The following is a 17323-nucleotide window of genomic DNA, read 5'->3' as shown; positions in this document are numbered from 1 at the left end:
CAGGGCATGATCCTGGAGACCGAGGATCGAGTCCCACATCAAGCTCCTTGCATGGAGCCTGCTTCTCCCTCTGCCTGTGTCTCTACCTCTTTCTGTGTCTCTCATGAATAAATAAAAAATCTTTAAAAAAAAAAAAAAAGACTCAAGTCTGCTGCCCCTTCTGCTGTGGGAAGTTATCTTTGTAGTGCTTTGTTGTTTTTGTTATTGTTGTTGCTGTTGTTTTAATGTTTAAAGACAGAAAACCAACTCAAATAGCATAGGGAAAAAGAAGAATTTATTGGATCACTCTAAGCTTCAGGAATGGCTGGATCCAGGGGCTTAAATGACATCATCAGAGTGTCTCCCAACTCAGCTTTATTCTATGTTGGCTTCTTGCTCCACTTGGATAGAAAAAATGGTTTAAATTAACTTACATGATGACTATAACCTCAGAAGGAGAGACCCACTTTCCCAGCATAGCATGTGTCCCTCCAAAGTGGACTCAAAATGACCTTGTCTGGGTCAAGAGTCCATCACCAGGCCCATCATTGTGTTTTGAAAGGTGAGATACTCTGATTGGCCAAGGCTGTTCATGTACCTCGCATTTACTGGGTAATTAAGGCATGTGGTTGACAATACCACCAAGTATAGAAGAGATAGTTCCCCTGGGGAAAGATGTTATCCCAGGAAAAAAAGGATCAGATATTCAGTACAAAGTTATGATGCAGTATAGAGGATGGTTTATTGAGCTCTCTGATGTTGTATGAAGAAGAATTTGTACAGTATGGTAGCAGAGTCCAGGCTTTAGGTCTGAATCTGGACTGTATCATCCATTTGTATCATGGACATAGGCAAGTTCTCTCTGGCACCTAGTTTCTTCATCGGTAGAAAGATGATAATACGCCATTTCGCAAATACTCCAATCTGTAAAATGAGTAAAATTATCATATTATCAGGGTTCTTACTTGCAAACAAGAATTCACTTGATCTAGTTTAAAGAGAGAGAGATTTATTGGAGATAGTGGATGGCTCGTAGCACCCCAGGGGATTTAGAGAAATTGGCTTTGGGGTACATTTCCAGGAATAACTCCCAGAATTATTCCGTCTCACTGGCTTGATCAAGGCCTTGCAGCCTCCATCCACCATTCTAGTCGCAGTGGTATAGAAATCACCACTACTGTCTACCCCAGAAACATACTGTGTCCATTGGCCACCATGCCCACAGAACAGAACAGCCTCCCCCCCACCCCCCGCCTCACCCTGCCACACCTGTCTCTACACAGCTCACTCCTGAGTCAGACTGTCAGGCATGTGTCTCATCACTAGACCTGCCTTTCTGTAGAGTGGCTTCATGGCCTGCAGTCTGTACAGCAAAACAGGGAATCCTGTCTCCGAAGGGGCCTGTGCTTGGCACACTGGTCTACAGACAGCGTCTGCTGCTGTCTTGAAATTCTTAATAATTTGACCTTTGAACTTTTGTTTTCCTGGGACAGTGGAGCATGGGCACGGGCAGAGGAGGTGCCCTGGGCAACAGCATCTACATGTGCACTCAGATCTGCAGGTGTGAGGATGCCCAGTGCTGACGTCCTCACCTGTGACAGTCCAAGGCATCCAAGAGGTGGCTGGGCCGGGACCTGGGCCCAGGTTGGTGGTGGTGACGGCAGCTGTGGTGGTAGTGTCTGCTGCCTGGAGAGAGAAAGGGATCTGTAGAGGGTAGAGCAGGGACCGGAATGGGAAGCCACGTTGTCAGTGCCTCCTTGCAACCTCTGTGCAAAAATATGAATGCAGTGAATCTAATCTGATTTCTTTTTTTTTTTTTCCATCTAATCTGATTTCTATTCTCCAGCCTGAGAGTCGGGATAGGAACTGCTGGTGCTTAGTGAATTATTACACAATAAAAACATACACGTGGGCATTGTAATAAACATGTTAGAGAATCGTTAGAATTCTTCAGAGTTTGGAGTCTCTGGTTTGTAAAACTGTGCAACATTGCAAAGCAAATATTTACAGGGTTAGAAGTAGAAGTTCGAAATTTGATATTGTCACATTTGATGGAAAAGAACACTATTTTCAGATGAAGCTTTACATGAAATCAATCATCAACAGGAAAATAGTTTCATGGTTAATTTTTCTTTATCATTGATTATACAGTGATGGAAAGCATAAATAGTTCTTCTGAATTATGTACAAATCATGAACACACTTTTAGTTTTCTGTATGGCCTCAGCAAATTATAGGAAATGCCAGAGGAAACATCAAAATGTCATTGTATAAATTTACATTTAAATTAAATTCAGTAGGGTACCTGGGTAGCTCAGTAGGTTAAGCGTCTGCCTTCAGCTCAGGTCATGATCCCAGGGTCCTGAGATGGAGCCCCATGTGGGTTCCCTGCTCACCAGGAAGTCTGCTTGTCCCTCTCCCTCTGCCTGTTGCTCCCCCTGCTTGTGCTCTCTCTCTCTCTCTGTCAAATAAGTAAACAAATAAAATCTTTAATAAAATAAAATTAAATTCAGACCTACACAAAACTGATTTGTATGAGAAGTTAAATCTTTTTAGAAAAGTTCTTCTGCAAGAATTATCAAGTCTAGGGGTATTAAAGTTTATATTTCAAAATTACTCATTAAAAATGTTGTCAGAGACTATAAAATATTCTTAACAACTCCAATAACAGTGGCATCAGAAAAGTCCTTCTCAAAATCAAAAATTATGGAAAATTATTTGTGTTCTACATTTGATAAGAGCAACTGACATCACTTTTGATTAAATTGATTGAAACTCATGTTGCTAAAAGCATAAGTGTTGAGAACCTAATAATACATGGATTTTTGGGAAAGCAGGTTAGAAAAATCTTAAGATCAGTCAAGATGGCACATTAATAAAGTATTGTCTCTTACCATCTGATTTAAAATTATGACACAATTTTTTTCAATTTTTAAATTTATGTTGCTATTAACACATTACTATGACACCATAGCACATTTTATGAGTAATAAAATGTTTTTAAAGAAAAATGGATTATCTTGTAGTACCTTTAACTGCACCTTTCCCTCCTACTTTTTGAATTAAGGACCCCACATTTCCAATTTTCACTGGGCCCTACAAATGATATAGCTGGTGTTGGTTATGTGTTTGGAGCAAGCATGTATGAGCAAAGCTGGGAAATGTAGTTTGGGGAGGATTCAACTTTGGGAAGGAGGGTTTCATAAAGCAATAAATTAGCTAGTCAGGAATAATCTGCACCCCACTTGCCTCACTGGCTGCCAAGCCACTAACCGTATTTATTTTCTCTCTTCCTTTGGGTAGTCCCAGCAATGCCTGAAAGAGGATTAGATTCACTGCATTAATCCCACCATTCTAAGGAAAGATCAGCAAATTCCAAAGGCCAGGCTGGTACATCAAAGAAAAGGAGCTCTCCCTCACCTCTCTGAGGGGTGGTTTCCCTAACTACACGTGACTCTTGGCGCTAACTTAGCTTAGGCACCTGCCTGCCTTCCAGAAGCTATTTTTGTTCTTTGATGCTTTATAATGCTGTATAATGCACAGAATGGATAAATTGCAAATATTTACCTTTCTCTAAAGTATTGATTTAAAACGATGAGTCATTTAGTCTTATGCCATTTTTATTTTCACTGAATGACCATGAGTGATTCTACAATTCTCCTCCATAAATATCCTGAAAGGAGAGGAAGAACAAGTCGTTCTGAATCGAGGAATAAATTTGATCCTATAAATCAGAAAGCTCAGGGAAGCAAGACTTGGCAAAGATGCAGTCGCTGTCAGTGTTTGGGTCTTACTTTTTTATGCCCCAGAGGACACCATGAACACTTGTGTGTGTGGATGGCCAGGTTCCTCAAATAAATCTCCTTGTGTCTCGTTCCTGCCCCAAGATAGACCACCAAGCTGCCTGGGCAAGAGTGGTGGCTACAAAAAGAAGAATCACCAGTCTGGGACCCCTGGAAAGAGACCACTGAAACACAACTTGTTAGTGTTTCAGAGGTAGCTGATGCCAATTTCTTAAGTTTAGGGATAAGAACCTTGTGCCCAGGAGGCTGCCTCATAGGTCAGAGGTAGAACTGGGGTCTCCTGAGGGCTGAGGCAGAGTTCTTCAGCTTCCTCTCCATGTGGTCCATCATTGCCAAGACCAAAGTAACAGGTGTCCAAGGGCAGCTATTGAGTGGTCATAGAATGCCTATTAATCCCAGTATGTGGTGACTTCTCAGTCCAGAGCTCTCATAGACGGGAACATAATGAAGGAAAGGTCAAGACTGGAATACAGCTGTTTAGATTTGTAACTGGAATGTTGGAGTGAGATGGAACAGGAATAGAGGTCAGGAAATTGGCTCAGGCAGGGATTGTGGAGGTGAAAAAGTGAGTTTGTATGCCATTTCTGTGTAAGAGGAGAAGAGACAGGACATCTGACCTTAGCACCCCAAAATCTGTGTGTATGTGTACATGAGTGTGTGTGTGCATGTCATTTAAGAGTGACAGTTATAGGACTAATTCCTAGCTCTATCACTTACTAGTTATTCACTTGACAAATTAAGTCACATCAACTCTCTAGGCCTCAGATTCCATAGTTCCAAAGTAGGGAGAATTTTCATAGTTACTCCATAGGAACATTGTGAACATTAAATGAGATTATTGGGATCCCTGTTTGGCTCAGCGGTTTAGCGCCTGCTTTCGGCCCAGGGTGTGATCCTGGAGACCCGGGATTGAGTCCCAACGTCGGGCTTCTGCATGGACCCTGCTTCTCCCTCTGCCTCTCTCTCTCTGTGTCTCTCATGAATAAATAAATAAATAAATAAATAAATAAATAAATAGATTATCTATGCAAAGCACTTGGAACAGTGCCTGGCAATTGGTAAGTGACCCATAAATATGTGTGTTATCACATCAGACAACATATGACCCATACTTTTTAGGCTGTTGATTTTCTGGGACGCTGCCCACCAGGTATGCTTCCCACCTGTACACAAAACTAACCCCTTCCACACAGACTGCATGTCCTCACTTTTGTGCCTACAAAGGGATAGGTGCACATAACAGGTCCACTCCTCTGTTGGGGGAAGCCTGGTCCTCTAATCCCCACCTCAAACCTGCTTCTGACTACAGTTGATGTAGTCTAATGTCTACCAAGCCCAGCTTCTATCCCTTCCCCTAAATAAAATCATAGTCTCCCTCCCTCAATAAGAATGTGTGTGTGTGAATTTTCCTGTGAAATAAGTGAGACCTTAGAACTTATTCCCCGAAGTAGATTTTTCATTTAAAAAAACTCCAAACCATTTTTGCATGACTAGGACAAGATCACCACATTGAATAGAAGATTTTTATTCCTTATATAAAAAACAAACTTGTCCTTTGTTCCTTCTTTCAAATCACTTTCTGGGCCTCTGGAATTTCCTGGCCTTTGTGCCATAGTGACCACAGCTATTGAAATGTCTTTACTAAACCAGGCTGTTCTGAACTGACTGGGCACCCAGAGTCCTGCCCTTCTGAGGCTCCAGAAGGAGGGGGAATATCAGCAGGTCAGAGGATCTGGGGCTCTGTGGTTTCAAGAAAGATTCTAGCTCAGGCAAATTTGAACTAATCAGTAAAATGGGAAACCCAGAAGGGAGGGGACAAACACCCACATAGAAAAATGGAAAAGGACTGTGATGGCTAGAGAAGCTGTACACTCTCGGCAGGGGTTGAGGCAGCAAGGGGCCACTGTGTGGCTGCAGGTCGCTGTGAACTGCTGTTCCCGCAGCTACCTGCCTGGACTGAGGCAAAGGAGGCTTCTAGTGAGGAGCCTATACTCAAGCATCCCCCGGAGGGGCCATACCTCTGGTCTATAGGACTTGTGCTTCCCACTGATCACTGTTCACGGCAGGGCAACATCACTGGGATGGATTAGTAGTCTCTGGGCTCAGGGCAAGTTTTTGGTAGGTCTAGAAATATGGGTAGGGTAGGATAATTGTGGGTTTAGGGTAATCGTGGTGGCCGGGGCCTGTCCTTACAGTGTGATATGGCTTCCTCTGAAGGCTGGCCAGGTCCCGGGCTAAGAGAACTTGACTGTAGATTGTGACATTCTGGATTGATAAATCAGTAATATTAGTGCCTGTCCTCTTCGCAATTTGCTCTCTCACTCAGTGACACACCCATCTCGACACATGCTGCACATCTACCATGAGCCAGACCTGTGCTATGTAACAGAGGGATGGAGAGGAAGAGATAGTCTCTGTCTCCAAATGGTTGGGTCTACAGGTGAGAAGTAGTTATGGAATTGTGATGGTTAATTTTATTTGTCAGCTTAGCTAGGCCTTGATATCTAGGTATTTGGTCAAACATTATTCCCAACATTTCTGTGAAGGTCTTTTTTCAGATGAGATTAAGATTTAAGTCAGTTAGACTTTGAGTAAAAGAAGTCAGCCTCCATAATGTAAGTGGGTCTCATTCAGTCGGTTGGAGGCCTTATTAGAAAAAAGACTGACCTCTCAGTCAATTCAACCAGCGAACTGCCTTTGGACTCAAACTGCAGCATCAACTCTTCTCTGGGTCTCCAGCCACTGCTTACCCTAAAGAGTTTGGACTTGCCAGCCTCCATAATCATCACATGAACCGATTCCTTCAAACAAATCAATCTCTCTCTCTCTCTCTCATTCTACTATTTCTGCTTCTCCGGACACCCTGACCAATACAGGAATGCAGTCTTAGTTGTATTGCCCTCTCGATGACTTTTGCATTTTATTACCCAATATTTATTTATTTATTTATTTATTTATTTATTTATTTATTTTTCTTTTTTTTTAATTTTAATAAATGTCTATTTCAACTGTTTTACAGTAGAATAAATGTCTTGATGACTGTAGATACGTAAGGCTGTTTGGTAGCATCCAGAGCCACCACAACAATGGTGGTCTTCCTGACGGGTGTGTAGTCTTCAGTAATTATAAGGGATTACTTGTCTGAAACTGCTGTTAAACCAGCAGGACTGCATTTATGCATCCGTCATTTTCAGGATTGTTGGTAACCTGGGCATATTTTCCCCAAATAACTTTGCCTCCTTGTGTCACAAGGCCCAAGGCCCAACTCACTCACGTTCACTTCAATGATAGTACCTTTGGTAATAACACCCAAAGTTGTATATAGTGGGGATGAGGGATTCTTTTTTACACCGAGTATTGGCAGGCAAAAGGTGGCTTTCAATTCAGGATGTGTTACATGGGCCTTTTTGAAATGTAAGCCCATTGGCCTAATGAATCTTTCGTATTTAGGTGGTTTTTTAGTAAAGCCGTCTCCAAAAAGCAGACTTTAGTGACCATCCTCTTCCATGCTTTCTTTTTTCTCTGTCCTGTTCGAATGACTTTTAATACTTCTGTTTCTTCCTGAGCACAAACTTTGGGTAAAGGAACTTCCCACTTTCCCGCTTTCTCTTTTCGCTTTTGTTTAATCATATTGGAAAGTACTTTAGCTCGGGACTGCCCCTCCCTGTCCAGTAGATACGCAGGTACTGCTCCCTGTGGAGTCTTCGAACGTTCATGAGCCTCTAGACCTTCTTTCTTTCTCTTTTTCTCATGGTAATCCAAACGATAGCCACAGCGCTTTCGGTGTAACTCAATATATTCATTTTGTGGCATGGTGAGGCCCCCCGACACCAAGAGGCTTTCTAGCTTTGGGCTCCCAGCGGAAAGAGACGGCCTCTTTTCTTTTCTTTCTTTTTTTTTTTTATTGGAGTTCAATCACCTGTTTTCTACAGTGCTCATTGTAGCATCAGAAAAATAAATAAATAAATAAATAAATAAATAATCTTTAAAATTTATTAATTAATTAATTTATTTTTCTGATGCTACAATGAGCACTGTAGAAAACAGGTGATTCAAACAAATGGCACCAAGATGGCCCTGTGAGCATCTTGCTGAAAACCCTTCTTTTCCCTATGCATATAGTGGCATGTATACCCAACAAAATTGGAATCATAGGTCTTTATCCTGTCCTTTTTTTTAAATAACATTAATTGTAAGCATTTTAAAAATGTTATTAAAATATGTGGGAAGATCTTTAGGGCCTGCCCACTCGTCTGTTTTTGTTGGAAATTTAAGTTGTTTCCTATTTTCTGTTATTATAAATAGTTTTGCTGGAAAAGTTTTTGTACATAAATTTACGTCTGCCTCTCTGATTATTTCCTTAGGGAAGATTCCAGGAAGGGGAATTACTAAAAACTCTGGCCTCATAAATGAGAGAATTATGAAAAATGGAAGGGGAAAATGCAATAAAGTAAATGAATTGGGTTACTCGACTCATTTTAACTGAGAAAATAAGAAACACCTGACCTCCTCTGGGGTCGAACTCATGATCATCCATGTTACTTAGGGAGACCAGGAGGCATGGTAGACAGAGCACTGGATTAGGGTCCAGAGCTTGAATTCTGGGCCCATCTCATTTCTCTTTACAGCCGGAGCTCCTGGACAATGTGCTCTGACATGTTCTGTTCCCAGTTCTTCATGCCCTGCCTACTTTGCACGAGATCATGAAGAGCCCATTGGCCATTTATGAAAGGCTCCTTCACTCACCTGGCCTTTCCTCTCCCTTTAGAGCTAGGGGGGTGGGGGAACACTGATTCTTCTATGAAGTCTTTCCAAGGATAAATCAGAAGCTTCTACTCTAATACTTGCTCCAAACTTCTAACATCTATGACATTGAATTACAATGATTTGTTCACAATTCTCTTCTTCCAATGGCCCCTGAGTCTGAGTCTAATTCATCTTTTCTCCCCACCAGTGCTTAGGATAGCACAAGGCATGCAGGAGATGCTCAATTAATGTTGACCAAAGAAATTGTCAAGTACTAAACAAACATGATATCATCCACAAGCATTTATTAAGCACCAAAGATGTGTCCCTGAACTCAAGGCACTTGCATTACAGTAGAGTAAATGTAAAAACAGTTAAGGTAGCATTTTCTAAGTGCCCAACTGGTTGTGCAGATACAAAGTGCTGTAGGATCTTGGAGCAGAGCAGGGAACCACTGCTAAGAGGGCTGTGGTGATCCAAGGAGACTTCTCGGACCAGACTCAGGCCTCTGAGGGACATTGGCCATAGACAAGGGGAGAACAAAAGATATCATCCCAGAAGGGGGAATTGTGTCAGCAAGGGGGTCTGGTGTCAGTATGTAGTCTGGTATGCAGTAGGCACTCTATGCAAACATGCTGAGTAAGTGAATGAAGAAGACAGTGCAGCACCACACGGTCTGAGAACAAGATGGCCAAGTGTGCCTTCCCAAACAGGCTGTTTATTTTGTCAGTACAAAAATATCATGTTGCCCAATAAATATTAACATATTGTCGAATCACTTCATCAGTTTTCAAATACAGCTACAAATGCTGTTTAGGTAGATTTTCTCAATGTTGTGCACAAAACTATTGGCCCACGTACTTACACGTGCTCATCCACCCCCCTCCATGTGCCACCCTAAATCTTCATCAGCACCTGTGTCAAGGGTGCTGTTCCATCAAATCAGCTTCCATGAGCAAGTGACAGGCAACTCAATGGTGACCTGTTTAATTCACTGTTTTGTTTTGTTTTTTTTTTTCCTAAACAGATTTTTTTTTTTTTTAAGACACTCTATTCTGTTTTGGCTGACAGGGCCCAACCTTTCATTTGTGCAAATCATATTGATCGCCAAAGAGCAACAATTGGGAGTTGCAGGGATTTATCACAAAGTCATCAATAATTGCCAAATAATCACGTGCGACCACATATTTTGCCTCCCAGCATCTTTAGAAAAGGGATTCAAACTTGTCTTTGAAAATAATGGGTTACAGAGGTGCCTGGGTGACTCAGGTTCGGTGTGTCTGACTCTTGGTTTCAGCTCAGGTCATGATTTCAGGGTCATGAGATTGAGCCCTGACTCCGGCTCAAACTCAATGAGGAGCCTGCTTGAGATGATCTCTCCCTCTGCCTCTGCCCCTCCTGCTCGTGCTCTCTCTTTCTCTAAAATAAATAAAAACATCTTTAAAAAAAATGGATGGGTCACAGAGAGATATTTTTCAGTTAACATTAGGTTCAGCTCTGAGTAACAGATCCCTCTCTCCCCTCCCAAAAAGGCAAAACAAGGTAGTAGCTTAATTCTTTCTCATACATAAGAATTTTAGAGCCAGGTAGTCCAGAATTTGTTTGTTGACTCCATTGTTAACAGATACACAAAACCTTTCTTGTCTTATTCTCACCTTTCCTAGGATGCAGCCTGCTTCCTCACACCTGAGGTAATGGCTGCATTACCAGCCATCTTAGCCACTTTCCAAACAGAGGGACAAGGGAAGAGAGGGAAGAGAGATGGTGCAACTCCTCCTTATTACAGAACTTAACAGAACTTTCTGGAAATCCCACACAACACTCCTGCTTACATCTCATCGGCCAGAACTTCCCTGGTCACACCAAACTGTAAGGTAAAGTGAGACGTGTTGTCCTCTAGCTGGGCATCAGTGTGATCTGCTAAAAATCCAGCCTCCGTTTGTTAGAAAGAGAAGGAGAAGATGCATGTTTTATGGGCAGAGAAAATACAATCTGTTTTCCGAATCCTAGGTTCTAATATTTCAGAGATGGTAAATCAGAAGTTTGTGGTTCTGGTTAGAGCACTGACATGTCTAGCACCCTAGTGTGTGTGTAGTGTGTGTATGCACACTAATATTTGAATAGACACCTTGTGTGTTGCGAATTCAACAATAACTTATAAATATCAGTTATATTTTTCAGCCTCAATTATTTTAGCTTTACTTATTGTGAAATATACATACAGAGAAAATGCTTAAAGCACAAATGTAACTTACTTTTAAATAGACCTTTCCAGTGCTTCTCCATCAGCGTTTCACTTGATCTTCCCAGTAACTCTGTGAGGAAGAAAGGGGAGCTTTCAGTACCATCGCTTGCATTTCAGAAGTGAGGAAATAGAGCAGAGATCTTTCCCAAGATTCAGAACCAATGGTAGGTCCAGAACTTGAACTCGTGTCTTCTGCCCTCAGAGCCCACGGTGTCTTACCCACTGCTGCCTCTCAGAGACTATAGAATCTTGCAAAATTTGGCAGAGACAGAAAAAGGTGAGTATAACTTTCTGGAAAATTATTGGCACTAAGAAACGACCAGAAAGGACTAGTGGTCGCTGTGGATATTTAAACATAAGATAACCTGAGAGTGGTGGTGTAAATGCAGCATGAATTACAACTTGAAATAAACAGTGTCTAGCGAGAGGAACATGCAAAACTGCTCTCAAAGATTTAAGATTTTACTATAAATGAAATGGAGAGGGGGAAAAGGACGTATCTTTGGCAACTCTTTCTCCTTGTCACTATTTTTGGTTCCCTGTCTGAAGAAACTTTTGAAGATTTCCTTGTAAGGACAAGAGAAAAAAAATATGCTGTGACCTCATGACCTTAATAGAAGCAACCATGAGTGAATGTTCTTCTTCACTAGCAGTTGGAAAGAATTGGTAGCGAACTGTAAAATCTTCCCACCCACCCACAAATGGCATAAATTGATGAAATCAGTTCAACAATCTCAAAAAGTGGTCTCTGGGAATCATTAGCTTCTACATTTCAGATATGGAATGTCCCCCAGGATTTGAATAAAGGGTGCACCCTAGGAAAGAAGCCGCCTTTCTTCCTTAAGTAGGCATTGGATCTGAGCCTTTACAGGAGATGTTTGGTGATATATATTTGGTTCTCATAAACTCTTTCATTTATGGAATTTCTTCTAGATGGTGGAAAGAAGCAATAAAGTGAATGTCTTGCTCCCGCGTATTTAGAGATTAGTTATAATTGTGTGAACAAGTTGCTGAGCAATAAGGAATAAAGAACTATTCTTCCCTCACAAAGGAATGTTGAGCCTACCCAGCTCATTTATTTATTAAACACACACTTAAATAATGTTTATTGAGTGCCAAGTAAGGACTTTACAAATACTAACTCATTTACCACTCCTAACAACCTTCTAAGGGAGGGATTCTTTTACCAGTGAGGAAACTGAGGCACACAAATTTTAATTAATTGGCCCCAGGTCAAAGACCTTGGATATGGACGCAGAACTCATGCTCTGGACCACATGCAGCTCTCATCTCCCTGTATACAGAAATCCAAGAAGAATATCTATTTGGCAATAAGATAACTTGGGAACACAGGTTATAATAAGATATTTATCAGATTAATGCCTTGTATAGTACATGACTAAAAACTCCATTTCTCTCACTACTACTACTACTACTGCTACTACTATTACCACGTGTAACACAAACGTGGGGTTTTCCTCTTATGACCCATAGGGCAAGGTATGGGGGAAGCAAAGAGATTCCATGGCCTTTCTAGATGCACGAGTCTTGGGCCACTTCCATGTGTTCATCCACTCTGAGGCTCCCTGAACCCCTTCAGTTAGGATTTTTTTAATGAAAACTTCATGACATAGGCACAATTAATTAAGCCATTGACCATTAGTGGTTAACTTCGACTCCAGCCTCCCCACCACCTGGAGGTAGAATGGGGAGGAGGCCACTGAGAGTTCCAACTCTCTCTAATTATAAGGTTGACTCCCTTGAGAACCAGTTCTCATCCTTAGGAACTTTCTTAAAGTTACCTTCGTTAATATAAACTCAGGTGGATTGAAAGGGCTGGTAATGAATAAGAAAAGATTATCTTTTTTTTTTTAAGATTTTATTTATTTATTCATGAGAGACACTGAAAGAGCAGAGACACAGGCAGAGGGAGAAGCAGGCTCCATGCAGGGAGCCTGATATGGGATTCAATCCTGGTACTCCAGGATCATGCCCTGGACCAAAGGCAGACGTGCTTAACTGCTGAGCCAGGCATCCCAAAAGACGATCTTTTTATCTTTATTAAACCAGAACAATTTTAGGAACTGGGGACAGAAACCAAATCTTAAAACAAAAGGTGCTCCTTTCATCTTTGTTGTTCTGGGACTGTTTTAGGAGCCAGGAATGAAGATCAAAATATACATTTCTTTTTTCTTTCTTTTTTTTTACATTTCTTATTACATCACAGTATCACAATGGCAGAGTACTCAGTGCTCCATGGAAGGAAGGAAGGAAGGAAGGAAGGAAGGAAGGAAGGAAGGAAGGAAGAAGGAAGGAAAGGGGAAATGAAAGGGAGAAGAAAGGGAGGAAGGTAGGGTGGGAAGGTGGGAGGGTGGTTTGGGCATTTTGTCAAAAGGATGGTGCTGCTAAGGATGAAGCTATATCTGATCATCAATTTCCTCGTCTCTATCATAGGATTACCACAGCTAACATGCCTTCATTATGGCTTATTTATAAATATACCTCAAGTCAGCTTAAGGCACGTCAAAGCACTTTAAAAAAACAAATTGATATGTACATGAAGTACTTTTGTTATTATTATGATCAAGTCAATCCTTTGTTTCTGTTTTCAAGTTTTCCTTACTCCACCCTTCATTTGACTTTGGGGTGAAAAAAATAAAAAGAAGACTCAAGAAACTAAAATTCTCATGTTCTCCAGAAGTCATTAGAACTAGCTACTAATCTTTTTCCCTTTGGCTGAACATTCCAAATATTACACCACTTCCCCAAATGCAAAACATTCATTATTATAATGACACCTTCATGAAGGAAACATTTTCTGAATGGCATTCATCCAAAATCTTAAAGTACATTAATCTTCAAATGCTTGAGGATGTTTTATTGGCTTGCAAACATTCAGGCCTTCTGTTTGTCACAAAAATAGAAATGAAACACCTTATGATTATCTGTTATCTGCAGCGGCAGAGTTTCCTTACACGAAGCTTCATTTTTTTAGGCCCCTTTCATATTAGTTTTCAATCACAGAGCAAGGGCTCATCCCCTTTGCAGTGTCTACTGTCTCCTTTCCTTTCCTGGGCAAGTTCCAGCTATAGGCATTAGGGTCACATCAGAGGAGGGCTGGGGCTGAGGAAGGGCTATCTGAATCTATGAAAGAACACAGATTTTGTATGGAGTCGATGTTCAAAGTCAAATATAACTTTTGGGCTTATCTCTTTTTTGTATCACCCACATTTCTGTTCTGTTCCCTCAGCTTAGATAATTGAGATATAACATTTTAAAATCCTCCTCATCCATTCATTCCTCAATCTATTCCAACCAGAATTCCACCCACACCACTTTACCGAAGCTGTTCTAGGTTGCCTAAGCCAATGGCCATGTTTCAGATCTTGGAGATCCAGAGACAAATAATCAGCCCCAGACCTTGAAGATCTTGTCCATTCCTAGGTGAACAGACAAACAGTAACATGACATGGTAAAGACCTTGGCAGCTGTTTGGGGGAGTACAGAAGGCATTTACTGATCTACTGATCTATTTGTCATGTCTGAGTTTAGTAGGCAAGTTCTCTTTACACTTCTTCTTTTGGTTTTTAGAATAATACATATTGGTTTTCCTTTCTCTGGTCATTCCCTCTCGATCATTTTTCATGGCTCCATTTCCTCTATTCATCCCTTACCTATTGGTAATCCTCAAGGGTCTAGATCAAGATTTCTGTTCTTATTTCATAGACTCATCCATATTTCTAACTTAATGTGTCACAATAAGTTAGTGACTTCCTCATTCCCATTTTCCAGCTGGACCTCGATCCTTAGCCCCAGATTTATTTGTCTATCACTCACTTGGATATCCTACAGACATCTCAAATACAACATATCCAAATCTGAGCCATCAGCAGGAACCTTCTTCTCTTCCTGTTTCCTACTTCAGTGAGTGGTACCACCAGTCACCTATTCCCATCAGATTAGAAACCTAGGCACGATCCTTGGCTCTTCCATCTCCCTCACATCCTCAGTCTCCAAATCCCACCAATTTGGCCTCCATTTTGCCACCATCATGGCTTATCTTCAATTGACCTTCCATATTGTGGCTAACAGAATCTTCCAAAACACAGATCTGTTTGTATTACTCCACTGTTAAGTGAGTCCAAGGGTTGCTCACTGGCACACAGTAAGTCCTAACTGCCAGCATTGCAGAAAAGGCTCTTAATCACTTGTTTCCTGCCCACCACCCTGAGAAGCCTCAGCTCCCTTAACCACCATTGCTTCATTCAGTTACAGATTACTTTCCACCTTCTTCTTCTCACTCCTGAATTACTCAGCTCAAGCAGTTAGCCTTTGGGAGTGCCTTCTTGTGCTCTAGGGGACTGATGACTGCTTATTTCCAAGGCTGGCCGGCAGACGCACTTCCTCCCTCGGCAGATGTTCCTGTCTTCTAGTTGGCTTGAAATCTGGCAACTGCCACTGGTCATGGTCATAGCTAGGACTTTGGAATCAGACAGACTCAGGGGTTCAGATCCTGGATTTGCCGTTTATTAGCTGTATAACTTTACCTCCTGGGAAAATGGGAATAGTAACACACATTCGGTGACTGAGGGGATTCATTGAGAAAATAAATGCAAAGTATGATTAAGGGTCCAATAAGCTGTAGCTAATAGTATTATTATTCCTACTCCTAAACTTCGGAAATATATCAGACATCATAAAAATCTACTAATTCCAGGACAGAATGGTGAGGTGGAGCCCTTCTCTTCTACTGAAGAGCTGAGATGTTAGAAATGGCAGCTGGGCTTTGTTTATTTTTCCTAAGGCCACTTCCAACAGAATAGCCTATCATTGACATAGCTGTGACTGTTCATCTCACGGATATAAACACTGCAAGAAGCTTGCCCCCCAGCCTGGGCCTGCTGGCGTCTCAGGTGGTCACTGTAGCCCAGATGAGCCATGCCACACAGAATCAGTCTTGCTTCATGCAGATTTCTGAGATGAGCACTGAGATGTCTCCTTTTACCTATGCCCAGAATAACTGGATTGTCACCTGGTCATGCTTCTTGGAGAGAAGGGATTTCATGTAGGATACCATGATGCAATTAGACAGTGAATGTGGACCTCTTGGGGTCTCCTATCCCACTTTGGCCCTGTAACATTTCTCTTAAATGCCCTGTTATTAGCAGCCAAGTCATACATGGAAAATAACCTTCATCTCTTCCTTAAGTGGAAAGGGGAAAATATTACTGAAATAGGAAAAAGGGTCAAAGAGCAGCATCAAATTGTTCCCAACATCTGAGAAATTCAGATTGGGGTAGAGGATATTTGTATTATTTTTTACATTTAAAAAGTTAAAAAATAAATGCAGACTGTAAGAATTTGAGAGAAATTTCTATCCAGTATTAAAATAATTAAACAAGGAGGCCATTTGACTGAGGTGATTCTGATGCCCTGGCAGCTGGTCCACGTAAGCAAACCAAAACCTAAGCCTGTTAATATCTCCAGGTTAGAAAAGCAGAGCCCTAAGGACAACCAATCACAAAAAGTCGATTAGGCTTTTGCTGTGACCAATCAAATACTTTCCTTGCTCCCAAAGGTTCTCTGTATGACTTTCCCATGGCTCCTGCCCACCCAGCGCTCCTCACCACTTCTGGGTTTGGTACTGCCTGGTTTGAGTCAATAAATGATCAAATAAACTGAAAAATCTCTAGATGCCTTGGTTTATCTTTTAACACCAGAGACAATATAAGACTGGACCTCCAGCAGTGTTGTTTGGAAAACTGAACCCATGATAATAGTGTGTGGTTGAATAAGGGATAATATATTTTCAATGATACTGGACTTATTGTATTTGGATTTGAGTTGGCCACAGAACTTTCCTTTTTTTATTATGTATTACAAAAGTGGCATAGAGAAAAACTAGACCCAGGGGCCTTGAATGATTTTCTTTAGTGGATTTCACACAATTTATATAACGATGAGTCAGCTTAACAGTTCATTTACAAACAAAACAAACCCACCAACAAAACAAAAGCAAACTAATAAATACAGAGAATAGATTGGTAGTTATCAGAGGGGATGGCAGTTAGGGGTGGGCTAAAAGGATGAAGGGGGCTCAATTATATGGTGACGGGTGGTAACTAGTGATGGTGATCACTTTGTAGTTATACAAGCATCGAATTGTAATGTTGACCTGAAATTTACGTAATGTTGGACATCAGTTTTACCTCAACAAAAAAAAAAAAAAAAGAGAGAGAGAGAGAAAAACTAGTTAATCTGCATTTTAAGTGAATAAATTGCAGTCCCTAAAACAAATGTTTTCTACAGATTAAATAAACAATTCACTGTTCTACATGCTTTGGGATTAAAGTTAACATTCTAGGAAATTTGTATTTAACTTGTAAGACCATTCTGGAAAGAAAAGTCCATAAAGAACTTGTGAATATTTCGGGAAGCTTCATATCTTTTTTAGGAAATATAGTAACAGTCATGGTCTATATATTTCAAATGTAAATAAGACATCTTTCTCTCCTGTCTGATTTCTTTGTTCTTTGGACTATGGAGATTA

The 17323-nt window shown here is 41.0% G+C and overlaps 1 long non-coding RNA gene and 1 pseudogene across 1 annotated transcript; both read right to left on the bottom strand.

The window, feature by feature from the left end:
• Positions 1 to 257: 257 nt before the first annotated feature.
• Positions 258 to 2346, bottom strand: LOC111093217. The gene is made up of 3 exons (XR_005380871.1): positions 2285 to 2346; positions 1572 to 1745; positions 258 to 903 (listed from the first exon to the last, which is right to left on the bottom strand). It is a non-coding gene; the product is annotated as an uncharacterized LOC111093217 (long non-coding RNA).
• A 4534-nt stretch (positions 2347 to 6880) lies between these two features.
• On the bottom strand, positions 6881 to 7595 carry LOC100856004 (annotated as a pseudogene).
• Positions 7596 to 17323: the final 9728 nt, after the last annotated feature.

Source organism: Canis lupus, chromosome 29 (genome assembly GCF_011100685.1).
Source record: "Canis lupus familiaris isolate Mischka breed German Shepherd chromosome 29, alternate assembly UU_Cfam_GSD_1.0, whole genome shotgun sequence".
NCBI classification, from domain to species: Eukaryota; Metazoa; Chordata; class Mammalia; order Carnivora; family Canidae; genus Canis; species Canis lupus.
The sequence above is the reverse complement of the archived record's forward strand: the minus strand, read 5'-3'. Positions and strand labels throughout refer to the sequence as shown.